Source organism: Harmonia axyridis, chromosome 6 (genome assembly GCF_914767665.1).
Source record: "Harmonia axyridis chromosome 6, icHarAxyr1.1, whole genome shotgun sequence".
NCBI classification, from domain to species: domain Eukaryota; kingdom Metazoa; phylum Arthropoda; class Insecta; order Coleoptera; family Coccinellidae; genus Harmonia; species Harmonia axyridis.
Window position 1 is genome coordinate 14,270,816 of NC_059506.1, and position 22,315 is coordinate 14,293,130.

The 22,315-nt window shown below is 32.7% G+C and overlaps 1 long non-coding RNA gene across 1 annotated transcript; it reads left to right on the forward strand.

The window, feature by feature from the left end:
• The first annotated feature begins 5,372 nt into the window (after positions 1-5,372).
• LOC123683257 lies at positions 5,373-6,097 on the forward strand. The gene is made up of 2 exons (XR_006747964.1): positions 5,373-5,604; positions 5,677-6,097. It is a non-coding gene; the product is annotated as an uncharacterized LOC123683257 (long non-coding RNA).
• The last annotated feature ends 16,218 nt before the right edge of the window (positions 6,098-22,315 follow it).

A 22,315-nucleotide genomic window follows, 5' to 3' on the forward strand; every position in this document is an offset into this window, starting at 1 on the left:
TTCTTATTTATTAATGGACCTATAACCAAAGCGCTGCCTTTTAAAAAATTCAATGACATTTCAGTGAGCTTGACTTTTTTTTTTTTCCAAGTACGTTACTATGGAAATAATCACAATCTGACAGGAGGCGAAACACCAAAACGATTATACCAAGTCGTCAAAGGTGTATTTACTTATCAAAACGCCGGAATAGGGTGATAAATTAGTTTGAATAGAGCCTAAAATTATTATGTTATTTAAATTATTCTGAGGAGTATAGTTACGATTGGGTTCCGCTAGCTCAACCGTAAAGCTCGCGGAACCCGCGATTTCTCCGACAATTCAAGAAAAAAAAATTTTTGAATAAGGTAATAATAAATAAGCCTACAAAATCAAAATAAAAATCAAAAATTCGAAAGTCTTTCTGCTAGCTTAACGAGGGTGCACCTTCTCCCCACAAGATATTTAACTGAATTTGGCATAGATATTCCAATTTAAAGTTTTTGTGATATTTTTTCTGGAAGAGTGCCCGCTTCTTTTCACCAGACCTTTTTGATGAACCACTGGTTGTTTAGAAAAATGTGAAAAGAATCTCTGGTCCAGTACTACACTTTACGGTTTCTTGTCAAACAAATTTTCAGAAATCCCAAGGAAAATTCAAATTATTATAGGATCCAGTGATAAATAATTAATTATAATTTTTGGTATTTATTTATTCAATCTGTAGAGAGGATCAATAAGAGATTCGATAAAATGTTATATGCATCACAAAAAAGTAGGACTACAAGAAACGTAGGTACCCTCTATCCAGAAAACATAGCATTTGCGGGCCCATGTATAGGACATTTGCTCCTTAAAATTATTCAGGGAATTTATCATTTTTCTTCGCACCTCCAATTTAGGAACAATCGAATGGTATGAACAATCGAATTAGAAAAATTCTATTTTAATTTTTGCTTCAAACTTCATTATCGAACTTTTTCTCACATTACAGATATGAGTAAACGTCGTCAACAATTTTTTTTTGATACGCACATTTATCTGGTTATCTAGAACTTCAAATATATCCTTTTCAGAATTTCTAGATGCTTCAACTGTTCCAAAACTTAGAAAGTTTGCGACATACTTCCAAAATATCTTCTCCCTCATCGGAGTTGAATGTGGATATTTTTAATTGAATGTTCGACAAGATCCAAAATTTAATTAATTGAATAGCGGAGATTCAGTTCGTGAAATTATATTGCACTACTTTTAATAATGAATACACCTGTCACTTGTGAAAAAATTACATAGTTTAATTTCTATGCTATAGAATATTTATTTGAAACGCACCCTAAAAACACATTAGATGGAATTAACCCTACGTATAAATAAATAGATAACATTGATTGATAAAATCTCGAATGACTTTTAAATTATTGAATTTGGGAGCATAATAATGCTGGAACAGTACCCGCTTCATTCAATATATACTTGCGCAGAATTACCCCATCCCATGCGCGGTATTATCCCAGCACATGGGGAATTTCGCGCAATGACATTATTATTTCAGATTTTTAATATATTCTCAAAGCGATTCGTCGAATAAATGCAAAATTTCGAAGTTAAATTGTGAAAGTTTGCATTTACATAGGAAACTTTTTTGAAACCTTTTCCGTTAGGTGCGCGAAATTCCCCCGTTCTCCCCTACTCAATAGAGAAATAATAATGATACTTCCGTACACCGTTCTCTGAAACGATTCGTATCAAAGTTGGTATAAATTAAAAACCGATTGTCAAACAGTATTAATATTAGGGAGAAAAGTCTTACAATTAGACATTAGTAGGAAATCGGAGAAATTATAGTAGAGGCGTAGGGAATAAAATTCCAGTCCTTATACCTAAAATGAACATCTGAGTCATTATTAATATTCCTACCCCTGATTTTCGATTATGTGAAAAAGGACCTTTTCTCGGAAATTCTATGGGAACTATTTGTAATATTGTTAATGTCAACTTTCAAAGAAAAAGATGGTTATTTAGCTATTGTATAGGTAGCGTTTATTATTGCATTCAAAGGATTTCAGACATGTTTTATTATATACATAGGAAAGGTTGATTTCACTTTTATATGGGTATCTTCGATTCTGAGAAGCTACCAACTTTATCTATTCAAAATATCTGCTCATTAATAACGAATTTGCCTTCTGAAAGACAGGACCTACAAATCCTTTTGTTCGAGTAATAACCAGAGGGCCAAGGGCGTAGAAATGAGAGGATACTCGGGGTAATTACTTCCCCCCCCCCAAGATTTACAAAATATAGAATTTCAGTTTATTATCGCTTTCAAGATGATTACTTTTATTGCACTGCGAGCACGTCTATGTCCGAAATTTATTATTTTCCTTTATCTACCCGCTTTCGTCGGCGTCCCCTCAGAGGAATATAAATGACTTATCATATTTCAAAATGAAAACAATCTTAACGCGTGACACCACATTTTGCTAAATTCACTATTTGAAGGAAACCTATAAATGTAAGCATTGAATTGAGTTTTACGATATCGCGCAAATACTACACCATATACGAGATATATTCTATATGTAGAACTACAAGGAACACCCTGTATCTTGAAAACAAAGCGATTGCGGTACCTCCAATTTAGGAACACCCTGTATAAGGGTTGATGATCGAATCGGTAATCAAAAAATTGCTATTATTTTGAGTGATGTTTGCTTCGAACTTCGTTATCGAACCTTTCTTTCTCACATTACAGGTATGAGTAAACGTTGTCGTCAAAAAATGTTTTCGATTTTTTTTCGGTCTATCATATCAGTTCATTTACATATTATATGTATTATTTCGCGTTATGAACTATTTCTTGTTATCGTTCGAGAAAAACAGACAAATCTGCAACATAAAAATTCCTTTTTTTTCATTTCGCAAGCTTATAATTATGATGATAATTTTGAGCAAATTTTTGTGAAATAAATATTAGGTCGGTAGGTAGGGATTTGAAGGAATAATTTTTCTGAAATATATAATTCATCCAATCAGCTGTTACATAACCATGAATTAGGAATACCTAATACATTCGAAATTTTTTTTTTATCAAACACGAAAAGCACGGAAGTTCGTTAGGAAAGATATACCTACAGGAGGTATATTTACCCCTAATATCCAGAGGGAAAGGTCATAAGAAAAGGTTATTTTTGAAAACATTTCTTCCCAGAAAAGGCGAGCGGCATTTTCAAAGAAGTGAATAACAACAATCGTAAAACCCACTAGAGTATTAGACCAGATGTAACCATTCACCAAATATTTTGCAGCAGAAAACGGTTCATTTCAATTATGTGCGTTGAGCTGATAAGTGAGTTTTAGGTGCGTCGTTATGTGAATATAATAATTCTTCATTCTACGCAGTGTTCGGAAAATAATACATAGGTTATTTTAATAAAACTGTATGAATCATTCGATGACGCTATTGAAGATGAATAGGTAAGTCATGTAATCTGTATGTACCTATTTATCGATTAAATATTAATTTCATCAGATTTGTGGTCGATTCTAGATTTATAAAACTAGCAAACTAGAATTCTGTTCGAATCTGAAGGAATCGTTATAAGGATATAACGATCCCCCAAGATGACTCATCATTCGAAGCACTCATTGAAAAGTACATTGTTAGTGGATATCAGACGATTCATTAATAATGAAATTCCATAACATGAAGCAATATCTATATGACATATTTAATTATCAATTGCTCCACTGATCATATTTTTGTACAGTATCGTCACAGTTATTACATCAACCCATAGAAGTACAGTGACTGTCTCTGCAGTGTGCAAACAAATATGCTCCGATAACGTTTCTGATTATTCTTCATTCAAATTAATTCAATCGTCATATTTCAAGCGCCATAAATTTTTTCAATTTTGAATCCGTTTTCTCTTCTTCATATCGCCAAATTGTACATATAACAAACTTTTGATGATGACCTTTATTGTTATCTTCATTTACTTCTGAAGATGTATAATTATTTTCTCTACAAATCTATTTTAGGACCTCAAAGTATCGACTTAGGTACATGTGTGCTCTAGCTTAATATTCTAACAGTTATCAATCCATTTGATATCTGAAATTCATAAAAATTAACTTTCATATTGAATATTTGATATGATGCACCTCCAGCCCATAAACGTGTTGATGAACATCTAGAAGACAATACAAATTTATTTTCTTTCCATAACATACTATTCTCGTCATTTCAGGTAAAATGACGAGAAATTGAAGGCTCAATTTTAATTAATATTTCATATTGTAAACTATCAGATGAGTCATTTTTACTGAAGAAGGAGAATGTCTCCGAAACGTATAATTATATATTTTTTTATATGAACTAAACAACTTCATTAAAAACCTGACACTTCCAAATAAAGAAAATACTATTGACCTGAACTATACAAGGTGGGCAAATTTCGATGTTCTAGCACTTCAACTTTTGAACCAGAGGATAAAGACAAAATCTGATACCCCATTCTAGTTCTCTTTTTCTGGGAAACTGACAAGAGTAGTAGGTATTCATTTTTGGCTAACTTTTTTTGTTTTCGAGTTATAGGTGAAAATTTGAAAAATGGCGATATCGGAAACCATTGATATCTCCGCGAATACTGATGATAGAGCTCTGAAATAAAAACAACATAGAGGCACTTCTTTACGTAAAATCCAGTGGCCTGCTCGTCTTTTCAAAAGGGTTTTTAATTATGAAGCTATGACCCAAAGTTATGTTTTTTCAAATGGGAACACTAGATTTCTATGCTATTTTTTGAAAGCTCAATCTTTCCTGATTTCAAAAATATATAACATCGTATGGTATCGTATCAATATAAATAATGGAAAATGGTCAAATACTTTTTTCCATAAAATAATAAGGTTTTGTACCATCTAAGAGTCTCAATATTTCTATGGTTTCAACTGTTGATGAACACAGAAAAATTGAGCTTCTTATAACAAGAGTAGTATCAAGAATTTTTTTTTTGTAACAACTACTGCCCCCATCGGCAATCTTTTTGCTGTATCAATTTCAAATTTGTACATAGGTAAACTGGAACAAAATCCTTCAGCTTCTATGGCTGTCGAAGATGAATTTCAATTTTCATAGCGTGTATGCACTGTTGTTGTTACATACTTCATTGTGTACTCTTCTATTTTGAAATCATTGTAAAAAATTGTCTTTCTTTCTTTATACAGTGAAAATGAAAAACAAGGGACATTCATACCATTTCGAAATTCTACACATAATGCGTACGAAAACTAATTTCGACTGAAAACCTATTTTTATTTCCTTCACCAAACGCATATTAGATCAATTTTATTCAAAAATAACGGAGTGACTTGAATGTTCTTTTAGAGAAATTGCTGAATACAAACAATTCGGAATGTATCCAAAGATATTTCCCTGCATAAAAGGTTCAATTCAATACACATAAACAAAATTATAAGGAGAACTGCACAGGACAAATAGATATGAAAACTTCTAGTAATACCTCAACCCGAAATTGAGAATACCATTCTAGGAATTTCAGTTTGAAAATGGTTATTTCAATGTCGGGTATATTCTTCATTTCTACATAAAATCAATGAGTAAGTAGAAATATACGAATAGGTACAAAAATAGACCATTTTAAATTTTTACTCCTAAATGCCTTCTTTCAGGTACCTATGCAATGCTGAACCTACCTAGAAACTGTCAAATTGTCCAGCAATGAAATAATACGGTACACAAAAGAGTACCGAATAACCTTTATTTACAACTGATGTTTATCTGATGTGACAATGAAATCTTGAAATAACTCTAATAAATTTACACGAAATCACTTCTTGTTAACTTTTAAAGTATTATTCTCAAGCAGTAGCACAATACCGAATCTTAGATAGGTTCTGAACTACCCAAATTTTGTATTATATGAAATATGTTAAAAACAAGGTAATTTGCCAGCCATCATTACATCCGAATCGATTTTTTCAATAACAGATATCTACTTTTTCTCAAACTTACGAACCTTCGGTCCGAAATAATTAATTGACTATTGCATCCAATCCGAAACCTTCCATGAGGAATACATTTTTTCATTCGAGAAAGTAACATGAAAATCAGACATATGGCTTTAAAGATAATCAATGCTGGAATAGGAACTTGCAGGTTTAAGCGACAAAATATTTTTTTTTGTTCGTAACAAATAATTCAGGTTTTCAAGAATATATTTCCTAAGAGACGGTCCTGATAGCTACAAGCCACGCCCCTCAGGGAGGAGCAACGATTTTTAGTTCACAATTCTGGCACTCGAAACAGATTTACAACGTCTCAGAGAATTTTGAGTAACTATGATGTAATATATTTCTAATTGGTATCATTGCAAAGAAGAAGAAATAGGCTATGACCAATTTGTATTAGATTTTCGAATTTAGGTCAACTGAAGCGACAATAAATCATTCAAAATTGGTATTGAAAATCGTACTTTCTACTTCAATAAAACAATTAATTTGCAACTTAAAGTGAAATTATTACCTAACGAACATACAAGGGATTAAGACCTTCCAATATTGTTTTGAATCATCTCGATAGCGTTTACCGTTCCTGAGAAAATCACGACCGAATTAGTTAAGAAAACGCCTGAATTTGCGCCGCGTGAACGGACTCTTAAAAAGCAGGTAAATAACATGATCAAAATATATATATATACAGGGTGTAACCAAATAAGTGTAAAACATTTAAGGAGGTAATTCCTCATCGAAAAAAAGATAGGGTCTTTCATATAAAGAAATTTCATTGGAGCATCCCTTGTTAAGATACAGCCCTTTAAACGGGGTACATAAAATTTGTATAACAAATTTTTTCACAAGCACTAAAAGGGTTACAGAGTGTCTTTTTGGTAGTAGCAAACGTCAGGTCAATTTCAATAAATTGACCTGACGTTTGCTACTACCAAAAAGACACTTAGCCAGTTATTTATTTGGTTTACCCCATGATTGTGAGGGGTGGAAAACGCAACCCCTAAAATTTATTACCAATGTAAGTTTTTGTCTCATTATTCGTTTACCATTTAAAAATTTATTTCCGATAGCCTGTTTCATTCTAAACAAAAAATGTCTCTTGTGTGTTTTGCCCAAAATGAACCAGTTCGCAGCAAGAAATTATTTCACGAACAACTACAGAGATACATCGTCATCATAACTGCGAAAATACGAAACTAATCTATCTATTAGGTCGCTATTAGCGTTTTCAACCCTTTACAACCATGGGGTAAACCAAATAAATTACTGGCTAAGTGTCTTTTTGGTAGTAGAAAACGTCAGGTTAGTTTCAATATTGTAACTTTTTTTGTGGAAAAAGTTTTTATACAAATTTTATGTACCCCCTTTAAGGGGCTGTATCTTAACAAGGGATGCTCCAATGAAGTTTCTTTATATAAAAGATCCTGTCTTTTTTTCGATGAGGAATTACCTCCCTAAATGTTTTACACATATTTAGTTACACCCTGTATATTTTTTTTTTTTTTTTTTTTTTTTTTTTTATTCACCGACAAGCGGGATGGATCCAAGACAACCGGGTCACCACAGCGACCAAGGTTGTACTCAGGAGCTAGTAAGAAATCTTCTGACTGTCCGCGTGGTACCTAGGATGACCTCTTTCTGTGCTTGGCTAATCAGGTAAGTATCTAATTGTAGACGTTTCGTGTTTTCAATCATGTGTGTCTCCACCAGGCCATTTACCGATATTATGAGTGGGAGAATTGATGTTTTCCTCAGACCGTACATTTCTTTCAGCTCAAACGCGAGGTCATGATATTTGGTGAGTTTCTCAGTGTACGCTCGGGCGATATTATCATCGGCGGGTACCGTTATGTCTATTATCTGCACCAATTTTTCGGTCTTATTAAACAGAACTATGTCCGGCCGGTTATGCGATATTGCCCTGTCCGTGACCATAGTTGTGTCCCAGTACAGTTTGTAGACATCGTTTTCCAGGACGCTGCATGGCTGGTAAATATATATATATATATGTCTGGTGTAGGAATACGAGATCCGTATACAACCAAGTTATCAACGCTACGAGATCATGAGATCCGATGGCCGGATCTCGTAACGTATTTCGTTCATTTTCGGTATCCTGAGGTAGTATATATCATTCTGGCGAAGTTTGAGATGGAGCTCATAGCGGTCACTAATTACATGCAAATTGTACAAATGAAGTTTGAGAGAATTGGCGCTGGCATCGAAAATGTATATCGTGGTAGAGGTGCCATACGAACTTTGAGAGATCCGTAAAATGCAACACTGTGTGGATCTCGGAAAGTCGAAACTCTTTATCACTTTGAAAAATTAAATACATACCTATTATGCATGTCGGGTTGATTCACCTACGTGAATGTTTCCGAGAAGGGTTTGAGAAGACATAGGTATATTTCGCTCCTTGGGATTCGAATTCTCGACGACGCTTGTTACTAGCGCAGTTTGAGTTGTTTTTCCGATAAGTGTATTTGAAGTGAGTTTCTACCAGAACGTTTTTATTGGGAATTTCTAACTTCTGAATGTACATGTTCAAATACATCATAAAAGTGAAATTGAACGAAATTAATAAAGAGAAGTACATATCTAATAACCGAAAACTAACACTTTCTTAAATATATGTATTGAAATCCTCTTTATCTTTATAAGAAGAAATATCACTATTTTTCAGAATTAATAATATAAATGAAATCCTTCAAGACGTACCATTCTTTTGCATATTTGATGAACTCGACACAGAAAAATATTGAGTATTCTTACATCTGCATGAAGTTGTGGTAGGCTTTGCGCAAAAAAAAAATTATTGGTAGTGCTCAAATTGGGGAGATTAAATGTTGAATTGATTTTATGAAATAAAACACACTCGATTCGACCAAAGTTCTCGACTATCTGAAAACCTTTAGGTGTGAGTCAATAGATGTTTGTTTTGGATTTTGTTATTGTTAATTTATAATTCTAAGAATGGATATCATCATTACGGATGGCATGCCAATTTGTTTGAGACCGAAAGTGATATCGGTGAATTTTATTTTAAAGAAATTTTATTGGAGGAAAAGTTGTGTTACATTCTCTCAAGAAATATTTTCCATGAAAATTGAAATGTTACATAAGCCTTATGAACCTGATTATGTTTCCAACAACAAACGGAAGTAGCTACTGAAAATAAATGTAGGGGGAACGCAAAATATCATAACTTGGACAGGAACTAAATGATTTCGAATAACACAAGGCAGATTGTAGGTATCATTAAAAAGCTTCAATATAATGTCTCATATATACGCAATATTCGTGTATGTTTTTTTGGGAGAAATAAGGTATTGTTGAATTAAATTTCCGTTGCTTTGTTGTAATTTTCAATCAGTAAATTGTAAGGGAAGAAGATTTCTTCACACCTGGTGTTCCCCGAGAACCTCCTCTTCTTTTTTGAAAAATTAATTTTTCTCTAGAAGACGAATGACAATTAAAATGAAGTCAATGCAAATATAGGTGCTAAATCTTTTCACTTCTGATATACAGGGTGTTGAAAAAAATATTTCTAACAAGTTACTACAAATTTGAGCCCAATAATTGTATCAAAAACATCAGTTTTTATTAGAACATCTTCATCGAATTGCTTGAATTCCAATTTCAAAAGAATCAAATCTTATAATTTCGTTGAATTTTTTTCTTGAAAATGGATAAGTTTATCATCAAGTTTATGTATCAAGATTAATTTTCAAAAACAACTAAATAATGTTGTGACCACATTTGTCTTTAACAATTTTTCAAACAACGAATAAAAAATTTGTACTAGGACTACTAATTCGAACTTTTATTTAGCGGCGGGCATGTTTGGAACAAATACAGAATAGTAATTTACGTAATAAGTTCGGAAAATAGGGTTTTTTTGGACGAATAGACAAAATTCCAGGACTTGCTTACGCTCGTCCTGGAAGTCTGTGAGTCAAAAAAAACCATTTTCGGGCGTGTTGCGTACAATATTTTTTCGGCAACCATGTAAAATAACACTATCGCTGCTGCTTTCCATATTTTATTTCGATTGCGATAAAAAAACTTGCAAATTTTTGACAACTAATTTCATATGAACTGTCAGCCGTTATCTCGGTTGCTATGGATTCTATGATTCTTTTCCGGACTAGTCCGGGAAGTACGTACTTTCCGGACTAGGCCGGGAAATGCTACTTTCTCAGAGAAAAAGCGTCCGGGAAGTGAGCACTTTCCGGACGGTTGCCGAAAAAAATGTTTTTTTTATGTGGGTCAACTACAACTCAATTTTGAACATTTTGATTTCAACCTTTTCAAATCGAATCAGTTGTATTACCATACTGTAATGAGGAATATGAATCTTTTTACTTTGTTGCTGAAGAGAGGCCAAGCGTAGTGTACTTCTGATTATTTCGGATCTACCTGCAGTCCGATTCGGTCAAATAATTAAATAATTCTTAACAATTACCAACATTGTCACATAAGAAATCATTTCAAATAACGTTTCAAATCAAGTTGGAGAATTGTGGAATAATTTCATGAAATAGCATCTTCTACTTCACGTGTGTTTCTCAAAACATTCCAGTTTAAATCACGTAGCTTTCGGCTGACTTAACAGAGTACCCACCCTATACAAAGGTATAGTTTTTCTATGATTTCGTTTTTTTCCATCTCATATGTTATTTCTAGAATATTTCCTTTATATCACGTAGTGGTTGGAGGACATAAAATTCATTCGTCATCAAGGAAATTTGATGGTGGAAGATGAAAGTGGGCTTAATACATATATGACAAGAATGTCTTGGAACCCTATGCTGTGTATCAAAATGTCTTGGAACTCTATGCACTTCGGAAATTCACGGTGAATGAAGAGAATGTCTTGTAATTATATAATTCACAACGGGATTGTCCTTTACGTATAAATATAGTTATATGAAAAAATTATTAAGGAACTAATAACTTTAAGTTATATCATATATCTTCGAGGTGTCTTAAATTTGATCCTCACTGAAAGCATCTCGAAAACTATAAGACAGAGAAAAATATTCAAGGATCATAGATATCTCGATTCTCGAGTTACAGGGCGTTTCTGAAAAATAATTGTTTCAAATATTTCGGTATATCTTGGTTTCTGTTCGAGATGTTTAAAAAATTCTGATACTTTTTTTCAGTAGGTTTTATGATTTATTATATAATACTCATAACAAATCATAGAAATTAATTATCGTTTTGAAGTACCTACATAGAAAAAGTTGATGTTTCCTAAATGTACATTCTAAATATAGTGTCCCCTTTAGAAACGCAGTTCTCTAGCCCCAGATTTGTAGAAAAATTATTCTGTTATCGTTTTACCAAAAATGTCAACTTTTTGGAAGAAATTGAGATTTTCGTCAAATTTTTTTCATGGGACACCCTATATATTTGTCATTCATTTGGAGATTTTATTCATTTCGTGTTCATTGTAGAATTGTAATCCAGTCATATAGGGTGTCCAATTTTAAAAAGACAACACTCCTATATTTATTTAACAATATTTCGTTTCTAATCAAATGGGAACACCCTATATATTACATAATAACAATAATACGATGGACACAAAGTAAATCGAATCTCGAAATAAATGAAAAATATTTACAGGGTGAGTCAAAAGTGCTGGATCGGTCGATAATTCCGGTAAATTCTGGAACGAATCAGAGAAATCATCGAAATATTTAAAACATATTCAGGTAAAATGAAATGGAGATCATGTGAGCAAACAGAAATATAGTTCATGAAATTTTAGCTTGTCGGATAGCCTAGTGAGTAGTATTCAAATTTTATCTGGACAATTTGTGCCTAAAATGAAATATTTTCAAAATGCTTCGCATTTCATGTTTTTTTGGCAGTATGCTTTTCACGCATACAATTTCAAGGTATAACATTACTCAACTCTATTTCACACCAAATAATAATATCAATTGAAGATGAGCCAAATCAAAGAAATCAGCAAAATAGACCAATTGAACTAACAGAAACAAACACAATTAATTTAGGGAGTTCACAATGAATTCATATTTTCAGCTGAAAAAGAGTCATCGAAATTATTTATCGCTTATGTGAACTGCTCAGATGTCTGCAAACTTTCTTCAATTCGAACTTCAATTATTAAAAAAGTTTGCAGACATCTGAGCAGATCATATGAGCGATACATATTAATGACACTTTTTCAGCTGAAAATATGCAGTCATTTCAAACTCCCTAGAAGAATTCTGACTGACTATATTTCTGTTGGTTCAAGTGGTCTCCATTTCATTTTGTCCGAATGACAGTATAGAACATGAAATGCGAAGCATTTTGAAATTAATTCATTTTAGGCACAAATTGTCCAGATAAAATTTGAATACTACTCACTGGGCTATTCGACAGGCAAAAAATTCATAAACTATATTTCTGTTTGTTCGCATAGTCTCCATTTCATTTTTCCTGAATGAATGTTTTAAATATTTCGTTGATTTCTTTGATTTGATCCAAAATTTACTGGAGTTATCGACCGACCGAGCAATTTTGACTCACCCTTTAAAAATTTTTCATTTATTTTGAGTTTTAATTTATTTTGTATCCATCATATAATTGTTATTATGTAATATATACAGTGTTCCTATTCAATTAGAAATGAAATATTGTTAAATAAATAAGCGAGTGGTGGTATTTTTAAGATGAGACACCCTATATGACTGGATTACAATTCTACAATGAACACGAAATGAATTAAATCTCCAAATGAATGACAAATATATGGGAATATCCGACAAAAAATTCAGGATATGCGATTTCAAAAAATAGACTTATGAACAACAATTTAAAAAAATTGCAGTCCTCCGGATAACCTGCAGAGTAATCCGTAAATTTGCAGAAGACTGAAATATTTTTTGGGAATTCAATAAAAAATGAATCCTTCAATTATGTCGAACGGTTTCCAAGATGATATTCAATTGAAACCATCAAAACCATGAAAATCTTCGAAGAAAATGACCTTTGTCAAAAAGTACTATAGATGAATGAAGGCAAATGGGGTATTTCTCAATCAGAACTTCATGTAGGTTATTAGTATTATATAAAAATTGGCATTCCCATTTGAAAAATGAGTTGGTATCGTGTTTCACTACTTTCAGAATAATTTAAGCTTATGCGTTGAGTGCTGTCGATTCCGTAAAAATTTGAATAATTTTCCCAGCCCAAAATTAACAGAATTTATCGACCGATCGAGCACTATAAACTCATCCTGAATAAGGTGTCTCATCAGAACGGTGTCCCATGTTTGAAACGGATAACAGACTCAATTTTTTCGATTGAATATATTTCAATATGTTCAATTCATTTCGTTCATTGTATAGTTTTAGTCAAGTCTTATGTTGGGTATCCATTTGAAAAAGAACTACTCTCCTCTATATCTCTGAAACGGTTATTAATTTCTATGATGTTTCATGCATAAATTATGAACCATAATATCACTGGAGAAACACAAAATGAATTAAATATCAAAATAAGTGAAAGTTATTCATATAAAAGGTGTCCTATCGAAACAGTGACGTCAAAAAACTCAATATCTTTGAAACGGATGACATTTTTTGAAAAATAACTGGATTCTTCAAGACAAATCTGCGGACAAAAAACTGCGTTGAAAAATATAAGGTGTTCCATTGAGAAACATCAACTTTGCTCTGTGTCTCTAAAACGGTAATTAATTTCTATGATATGTTACCAGCATCAAATGATCTGTTACCAGTATCATTTAAACCATAAAAATTACTGAAAAAAATATTTTAGAATATTTCGAATATGTCCAACAGAAACCAAAATATAGCGAAATATTTGTAACATTAACTCAGAAAGAAGCAAGATATCTGTGATCAGCCTTCTGATATCATCTGATTATTTCGAAAAAAGACCTCAGGGACGGAGGTCTGGAAACTTAGTGCCAAATTCAGAAAGAAAAATATCCCTCGAAAAATAAATGAGAATCCTAAATTTTTTTCCAAAAATCGATCATTGCAGTGAATATAAAAAATTCAAAGTAACTTTACACAATACTTTCACAATTCTCAAAATTTTTCAATTAAATTTGAAAGGTCAAAAGTTCAAAAGGTGCTTCATTTTGAACAAATAATCACATTTGCAGATGCCACCAGTGGCTTACATGGTTCCTTTTCTTCTCTATTTTTCATGCCACTGGTAAAATCAGAAAAATGTCGCTTTCTTCATTTAATTTCCAGTGAAAAATGTATATTTTTTCGGATCCGGAAAAACTAACCTTTTCGAAGATGTTTGAAAAAGTCTGGAAATTTCACTATTAACCAATAAAAATTACTTATAATTTATTATATTCTCTGCAACGAACAATTTTTGAGAAAAAACATTGAAAAAGTCTTATTCATTTTTCAATGGAAATATTCTATTTCAATTTGGAACCAAATACACTCTGTGTATTTAAACCATCGAAGTTTCATGGGTAAGTGAATTTGTTCTACTCGAAATGAAACATTTTCCTTATTTTTTTATTATTATCTTAGAAATATGTTAGTTCAGTATATACCAAAAAGGTTTATTAACACTACGTTTGAATTATGTTATGAATATTTATCAGGACTTGAAGGTTACGTAACAGAATATCAAACCATAATAATTATTCTGTGGCTCGAAAGTTATGGCGCTTGAATATTTTCATATTTTCCGGAAAATATCATGCAGAGAATCAACAAAACGTTTGACGGCCTATTCTGAAGTTACATGAATAGTATTAGTTCCTAAGAGCTATTCTGACGTTCTAAGCTATTCTGAAAAATTGATGGACACTCTGTATATGAACGTTTTAGGAAAAGAAGCAATAGTGTTATGAATAATATTGACGTGTCTCCATTCTAACACATCGACCTCAATTAGGTGACATCTCGAAGAAAGGCCGATATGCAGGGCGACACTTCAAGCGTTGGCAGGTATAACCCAATTCGCCCAGACGAAGATAACTTTTAACGCATTCATATCAGTTTTTCAACTCAACACTTGGTCGTCTGGCCGACCCTTCAGTCATGATTGTATACAGGACCTACGGCTCACGGCGATAGCGACTTGATACATACTCGGTCGGCCGAAGAAATTTGGGACTTCCCTAAGCATTTTGTTTGCGCGGGAATGTTACCACAGTTTTTTAATGTTGTGACATAATTTAATTATTGAATAATATGAATAATATTATCAAATCTCTGATGTTTCAGTGGAATCCACTGGGACCAATGTACAATAATGTATAAAATTAATGGTTAATTATAACATATCAGGTTCACTGAATAATGTATTCGTACCGTTTAAAGATATCGAGTGATTATCGGACCATAATTTTTAATAGTAGGTAACACTTATTTTCATACAACATTTTCATTCATCACATGAATAAGAAAGCAATTAGAAATTACTGACATGAGATCTATCTCGTAAGAAATATTTCTGTGTTATCGAGAAAATATGTTAATATGAAAACTCGGCTCTGAAAATCTCATTCTTGAAGGAATTTGCATAAGTAAGTTCGAGCTTGAGTTATCAAGCTCGAACTTACTCATGCAAATATAAAGACAATTTCAATTGTACACTGGGTCGAGTGGAGTCGATGCGGGTTATTTGGAATTTTGGGATACATCGGCCAGCCGATCAAGAGGGTGGGGACAATCTAGAATCGAATCGCTTATTTGAATTACGCGATAAAATGCGAGAAAGTCAGGGGTGCACAAATTTTTTTATTTCTTTGCTTCATTTCGTTAATCTAAGTTAATTCTGAATTTTTTCGGTGATCGAATTATGGTGGGAAGTGTCAAGTAACGGTGACTTTGTAAGGTTTTCATAATGGAGATTACAGTTCCATAATTTTCATACACCGCCAAAAATGTTGTGACAGAGTTACCATTTTCTAGGACCCTCAATGTCGAAACTGGTTCAGCGAATGAGTCAGAATCGTACTTTTTCAAAAACTATTCACAAAAAATTCAGTTGGTTAACCGGTAGCAAAATTCTAATCAAACTTTTCTGATGATACTGTCTGCTACATTCCTATCAAAACGGGCCTTTTGTTTCGACTGGATAAGATAACTTGAAGTTTCTCGCGCTACGGGTAAACCAGAAATTACCAAAGAATATATTCATCCGGCTATGAAATCTGAATTGTTCAGAATAATGTAAATACATTGTACACTGCTCAACGCGAATTCATCAACAGTGTTGATAATGAGTAAAGGGAAAAGCGTAGAATGATATGAATGATATGAAGTATTTAGTGAACATGTTCATTCTCCTATCGACACAAGAACTTTTAGGGGAAACAATGAAAGTGTTGATTCGGACAATCAGGAACATTTTTAGGAGCTTGCTAAATTCGCCGTGACGTTATGCGAAGATTCTGAGAAATATATATTTTCGTTCCATCTGTATGGTGTGAATTATCGGTGTTATTCGGTGACTAAAATTTTGAGGAAATTTTATAACGAAATTGACAGTATTTTTCTTTGGAATTTCAAATATATTCATTCAAGTACTAACTGATACTGTTTTAGATTCTAATCTGTTTTATTTCTATATAATAAATGTTTTTGTTACTAAAAGATATGTTTTTGATTATGTTTCAATATGGCCTAGTGAAGAGCCACTTCTCCTTTTTGCAAACATTTTTAGTTCTAATTAATAAATAAGTGAAACTGTTCGATCTTTAATATATTTAGGCGAAACCGATACAGTATTCGATTATATCATTTTGACAGAAACTTGGTTGATTCAAGATATTAATTTCTTCAGTAAAAATGGTTACGTAACTATTTACAATGAAGGAGATATCAATAAAAACGATGGTGTTGTTGTATATATAAGGGAAAATTCTAATTACGTAACGAACATTATCCACATTGATAAATGCAAAGCAATAGAAACTCAAATCAATACTCGTAAAAGAAAGAAACTAATAATCACAGCTCTTTATAGACCTCCTTCCACGAACGTAATACTATTTCTGGATCAACTCAAACTTTACCTGGAACAATCAAGACAAAAAACATCAGATTACCATATTATTGTCGGTGATATGAACATAAATATCGGACTTGAGGATGACGAAATTGTGTCGGAGTATCTGAACATATTGAGTGAAAACAATTTTGAATCGATGATAAACAAAGATACTAGAGTACAAGGTAAGTCTGCATCATATATTGATCATATTTTTTTGAAATGTAAAACACCTGAGTTCAAGGAAAAGTGTAGGCCAATAATTGTACACTCACATATCACTGATCATTATACTCAAATCTTGAAAATGCCAATTGAGTCGGAACCTACACAGGCTTCAATAGAATCCTATGTTCATGGGCGCCCGCAGAAATTTTTCTCAGGGGGGGCAAAATGAAAATTATTGAGAAACGATAAGGCGTTTTTCTCCTTGCTCGTTGGATTGATAAAGTTATATTGAGGGTGTTGTGCTGAAAAATGAGGAAATCAAAATCTCAGGGGGGGCCATGGCCCCCCCTGGCCCCCCCCTGCGGGCGCCCATGCCTATGTTGAATACATTGATTACAAGAACTTAAGGAGCGAATTATGCGAGTATGATTGGTGTACATTTTACGAAATGAGAGATATAGAAATGGCTACTCCATTCTTTATTGAGCGTATATGTAAACTGACAGAAAAATATACAAAAAGAATCAAAAGGAAAAAAGACGATAAAAAAAGGAAAGAATGGGTTACAAAAGCACTTATGAAATCAATAACTACAAAAAATCAACTATATAAAAAATATCGTGAGAACCCAGAAGCTTACGGAGAGGAATTTAGGAATTACCGCAATCGTCTAAATCGTGTTATGGAAATTACGAAATTGAAATCAAAGATTGAAAAAAACAAAAAAAGCTCGAAACAACTGTGGAACACAATAAATAGTATAGATTGTAAGAAGAAAAAGTCAACCATCAAAGAAATTATCATAAACAATGATGTATTGACCGATAACCTGAAAATTGCAAATGTCTTCAATAAACACTATGCAGAAGTAGGAAAAAAATTGGCTTCATCAATTCAAAAACCGATTACTATCCCACCATCTAGAAAATATCTACCAAAGTCGATGTTTCTTTCACCTGTGGATGAGAAAGAAATATGTCAGATTATAAATTCATTGAAATCAAAGAAATCACCAGGAATTGATAAGATTAAATCTGAAACTCTCAAAGAAATTCAAAAAGAAATCGCTAAACCCATGACATATCTTATCAACGAAATGATGAAATCTGGTGTATAACCCTCTATACTCAAAGTTGCCGTTATAAAGCCACTCTATAAAAAAGGAAAAAAATGTGTAATTGAAAACTATAGACCTATTTCACTGATATCCAATGTCGCGAAAATTTTTGAAAAAGCTCTCAAGAATAAACTGAATGGTTATATAAATAAAAACAACTTGCTATCGAAAAAACAGTTTGGGTTCAGAGAAGGCAAATCTACGCAAGATGCCATTATAAACTTAACATCCCAAATTTATAAAGCGATAGACAACGGGAGACCCAGTCTGTGTGTATTTCTAGACCTCTCCAAGGCTTTTGATACTGTGAGTCATAAGCAGCTACTCGAGACCTTGGAAGATATTGGAGTTCGAGGAACAACTTACAATCTTTTAGAAAGCTATCTATATCAGAGGAAGCAATTTGTACAAGTTGAAAATGAAATGAGTTCAGAAGACCCTTGATCTTTTTTCCAAATAATCACATTTCAGAAGGCAGATGATAAAAATCTTGATTCGTTATCGAGTGACAGGGCGTTTCTGAAAAATGACTGTATCAAATATTTCGCTTCTTGATTTCTGTTCGAGATATTCGAAAAATTCTACAACTTTTTTTTTGTAATTTTTATGGTTCATATGAAACTCATAACTGATCATAGATATAGCAAAATATTTCAAATAAACTTCTCAAAAAACGCCTGGAACTTCGAAAACGAATGAAAATATCTATTATATTGTTTCTGATATGTGATTATTTCAAAAAAAGAGACCGAGTGTCTTTGAAGATTTTTTATTCTGTGTGTTATAGTTCTTGAGATGCTTTCAGTGAGCTTCGAATTTGGGATACCCTGTATTTCATTGTTCAATGACAGAATAACAATAAGTGAAGGCCAACGTGTCTTTTATAATTAGGGGAAATGCGGACAAAATGACATATTGTTTAGTTTTTCAATCATATATTTTCAGTTATTTCAATAATACTCCCATTTTGGTGCTGAATACTATCTTTGGTTAATTGTTTTCAAGTATAATAAGCTGAAAATTGAATTGACCAATAAAAATAAAAGATATGAGGAGTTATTTTGACTTCTAACAAAATCCGTTTTGTCCGTATACTACAGACAATATGACACACTAGTAATGGACATACAAAATATTTAAATGCAAGATTCGCAAATAAACGTTTTGGTTCTTATCGAGACGGTAGCAAACGATGTATGAGTCCAGTGAAAACACTGAATACAACGAAGCCACTATTCACCAGGTTTGGAATTAATGCAGTCTTCGTCATCCTAATTTTCTTCTTAATTTTAAACAGTTTAGTGTCGGATTCTTTGTGGTTATAGACTTTGTTATATTTCAACGGTCTTGTTTTCTTTACCACCGAGTTTTTTTTATCATTGAATAATATTTAAGTTACTTCTTATTTATTTTTCTTGGGTGGATTGTCCGCAGCAGATTTAGCCTTGATTTTTGTCAAATTAGGACTTGTCCCCGAGGAAATGATGAAAGAATTTCACGACGAAAGGAAAATAATCCTTTAGAAGTTCCTGGTATATTGTAATCATCATAAATCGATAGGTTATTCACCTATTTTTCACAAGATACATACCCAACCAAAACACATTTGTGGTTAATGCACCAGTATAACAGACAGAAGGATGTCAATTTCTTCACAGGAATGTCATCATCACAAGCGGGACCTGAATCACTGTAAAAACACGAGCTATACGGCGCCAATTTTGAAAAAACCTTAAAGTATATTTTGTCCGCATATGTCGTTTTTCCGCATTTCCCCTACTCTGTACCTGACATTTTCATTGTTGTTTTTTAATTGTTGTTTTTTAATTTCAAAGAAAATTAGGAACAAAACAAATTTCAGTTTGAAAAATGTTTTGCTTACCCCATATCTAACAATTATTTTCATTGAAAACCAGAATAAAATTGTTGCCTTATGGGTAAGCAAAATTTGTCGCGCAAAAGTGTTTTACTCAACATGTTTCAGACATCCTGTTTCTGGAAAACTACTAATATGATTGAGTTGGTCCCATTGATTTTCTTATTCAGAATGTCAAATTCTACAAAATACCAAAAATTCAGAAAAATTAAGTGGTGAAAATTTTTCCATTAGGCTGCTGCCTGGTCCTTTGGGACACTCGATAAACCTCGAAAAAGTCCAACCTTTTATTTGCAACTTGGCGTAAATGGAAAAGCTCCTGATAGTTCTCGAATTTGGGCTTTTGGAATTTTTTTTTTATTTATTTTGATAAAGCCACCGATAAAGAATTGAACAGTAAAAGGCACACTCAACATAAGTCGTTTCTTCAATGTTTTTGATTAAGAGCTTAATTTTACAATTTTTACGTTCTTTTTCATCTTTTTTTTTGTTTTTTTGAAAATTGTTATTGAAATCGATGTTTTTCCATTTGGCAAGTTAACTTAGAAAAATGCATTAATGAGACAATGAAAAACATTAGTGGCGAAGATTTTTCCCTGACAAATCAAATGCTAGAACTCTGCAAAATGTGCTTGTATGAAAAATATTGAATTGATTGTTTTTCAGTATCTCCACTCAAGTGTTCCGGTTTCGAAACGAAAAGAAAGAATTTGGGACAAAACAGATTTGTGTATGTTCTGCTTCGAAAATGTTACTAATTTCAGCCGCCATTTATTGCGCAAACATCTGAGTGAACCAGCTGTTAAATTTTTGAATGACATGAAAGTTGGTAGCATCGAAAGGAAGAAATTCATAGATATGTTGAGGAAGAAAGGAAACTTTTTATCGCCTGGTCTGAATCAAATAAAACCGGTGAGGCGTCCCACAAAGCAAGTTTCTGCGGAACAAATCTTACCATGCATTCATTGTAATGGCTTTTTTATGAAAAATTATCTGAACCGTCATATGAATTCATGTTCATCACCACCAGTAAATATTGGTGCAGATTCGAAAAGCCACAAGGCATCGGATGCTCAGACATTTTTGGCCTTCAAATGCTCACAAACGGAATTCGTGAATAAAATGAAAATGAAAGAAGGTGTGCTTGACATGAGATGCGATAAGGTATCATTAGTTGTGAAGAGCGAACCTCTTATATTATCGTTTGGTTCTTTTTATGCGAAACGACATATGCATAGTCATTTGAATAAAGTAACCAAAAATAAGTTGAGGGAATTAGGCAGACTATGGATAGATATGGCTCCCCATATTAAGGAAGCAAAATTCTATGACGCTCTTAGACCAGAAAATTTTAAATATTTTGTTGATAGTACAAGAAATATATGCGGATATAACTCTTCGACACAAAAATTTGATAAAGCGCCTTCGTTAGCTTTACACATGGGCACGACTTTAAAACAGTTGTGTGACCATGCTTACTCAGAAACAATGCAAGCTGTAATGATATTATTCAGTAGAGATGTAACCAGGGAGATGGTTTGTTGAGAAAAGTCAGATTGACATAGTATATTTTGGTACTGAATTGGAAATACATCTTTGTAGTATTAACGTTTATTTAATTGATATAAACTCACAACATGGCGCAGTCGTGAAACGAAGCTACGTTATTATAATCAAAGGAAGAAGAAATGGAATTTTTGAAGCAACCAGCGTCAATGAGTATGAGTGGGGACTTGGGATCAAACTGGCGGAAGTTCAAGAACAGTTTCACCCTTTACTTAGTTGCAACAGGGTGTAAAGAAAAACCAAAACGAGTTCTATATATAATTTCTTTACCATCAAATAAAGCCTTTTTAAACATTTTCTTTACTGTTTGTACATGTCTTTCAATTAAACCATTAGATTGCGAATATGTTGGCGAATTAGTTTTATGAATAACTTCCCACTCTTTGAGAAACTGCTGAAATTCAAAATTTGCGAATTGTGGACCATTATCACTATAGAAAATATCTGGTTTACCATGAATGGCAAAAACAGATTTTACGGCATCAATTACTCTTTTACTGGTTGTATCATTATCTAAACATCTAATTTCAGGAAATTTTGAGTAAGTATCT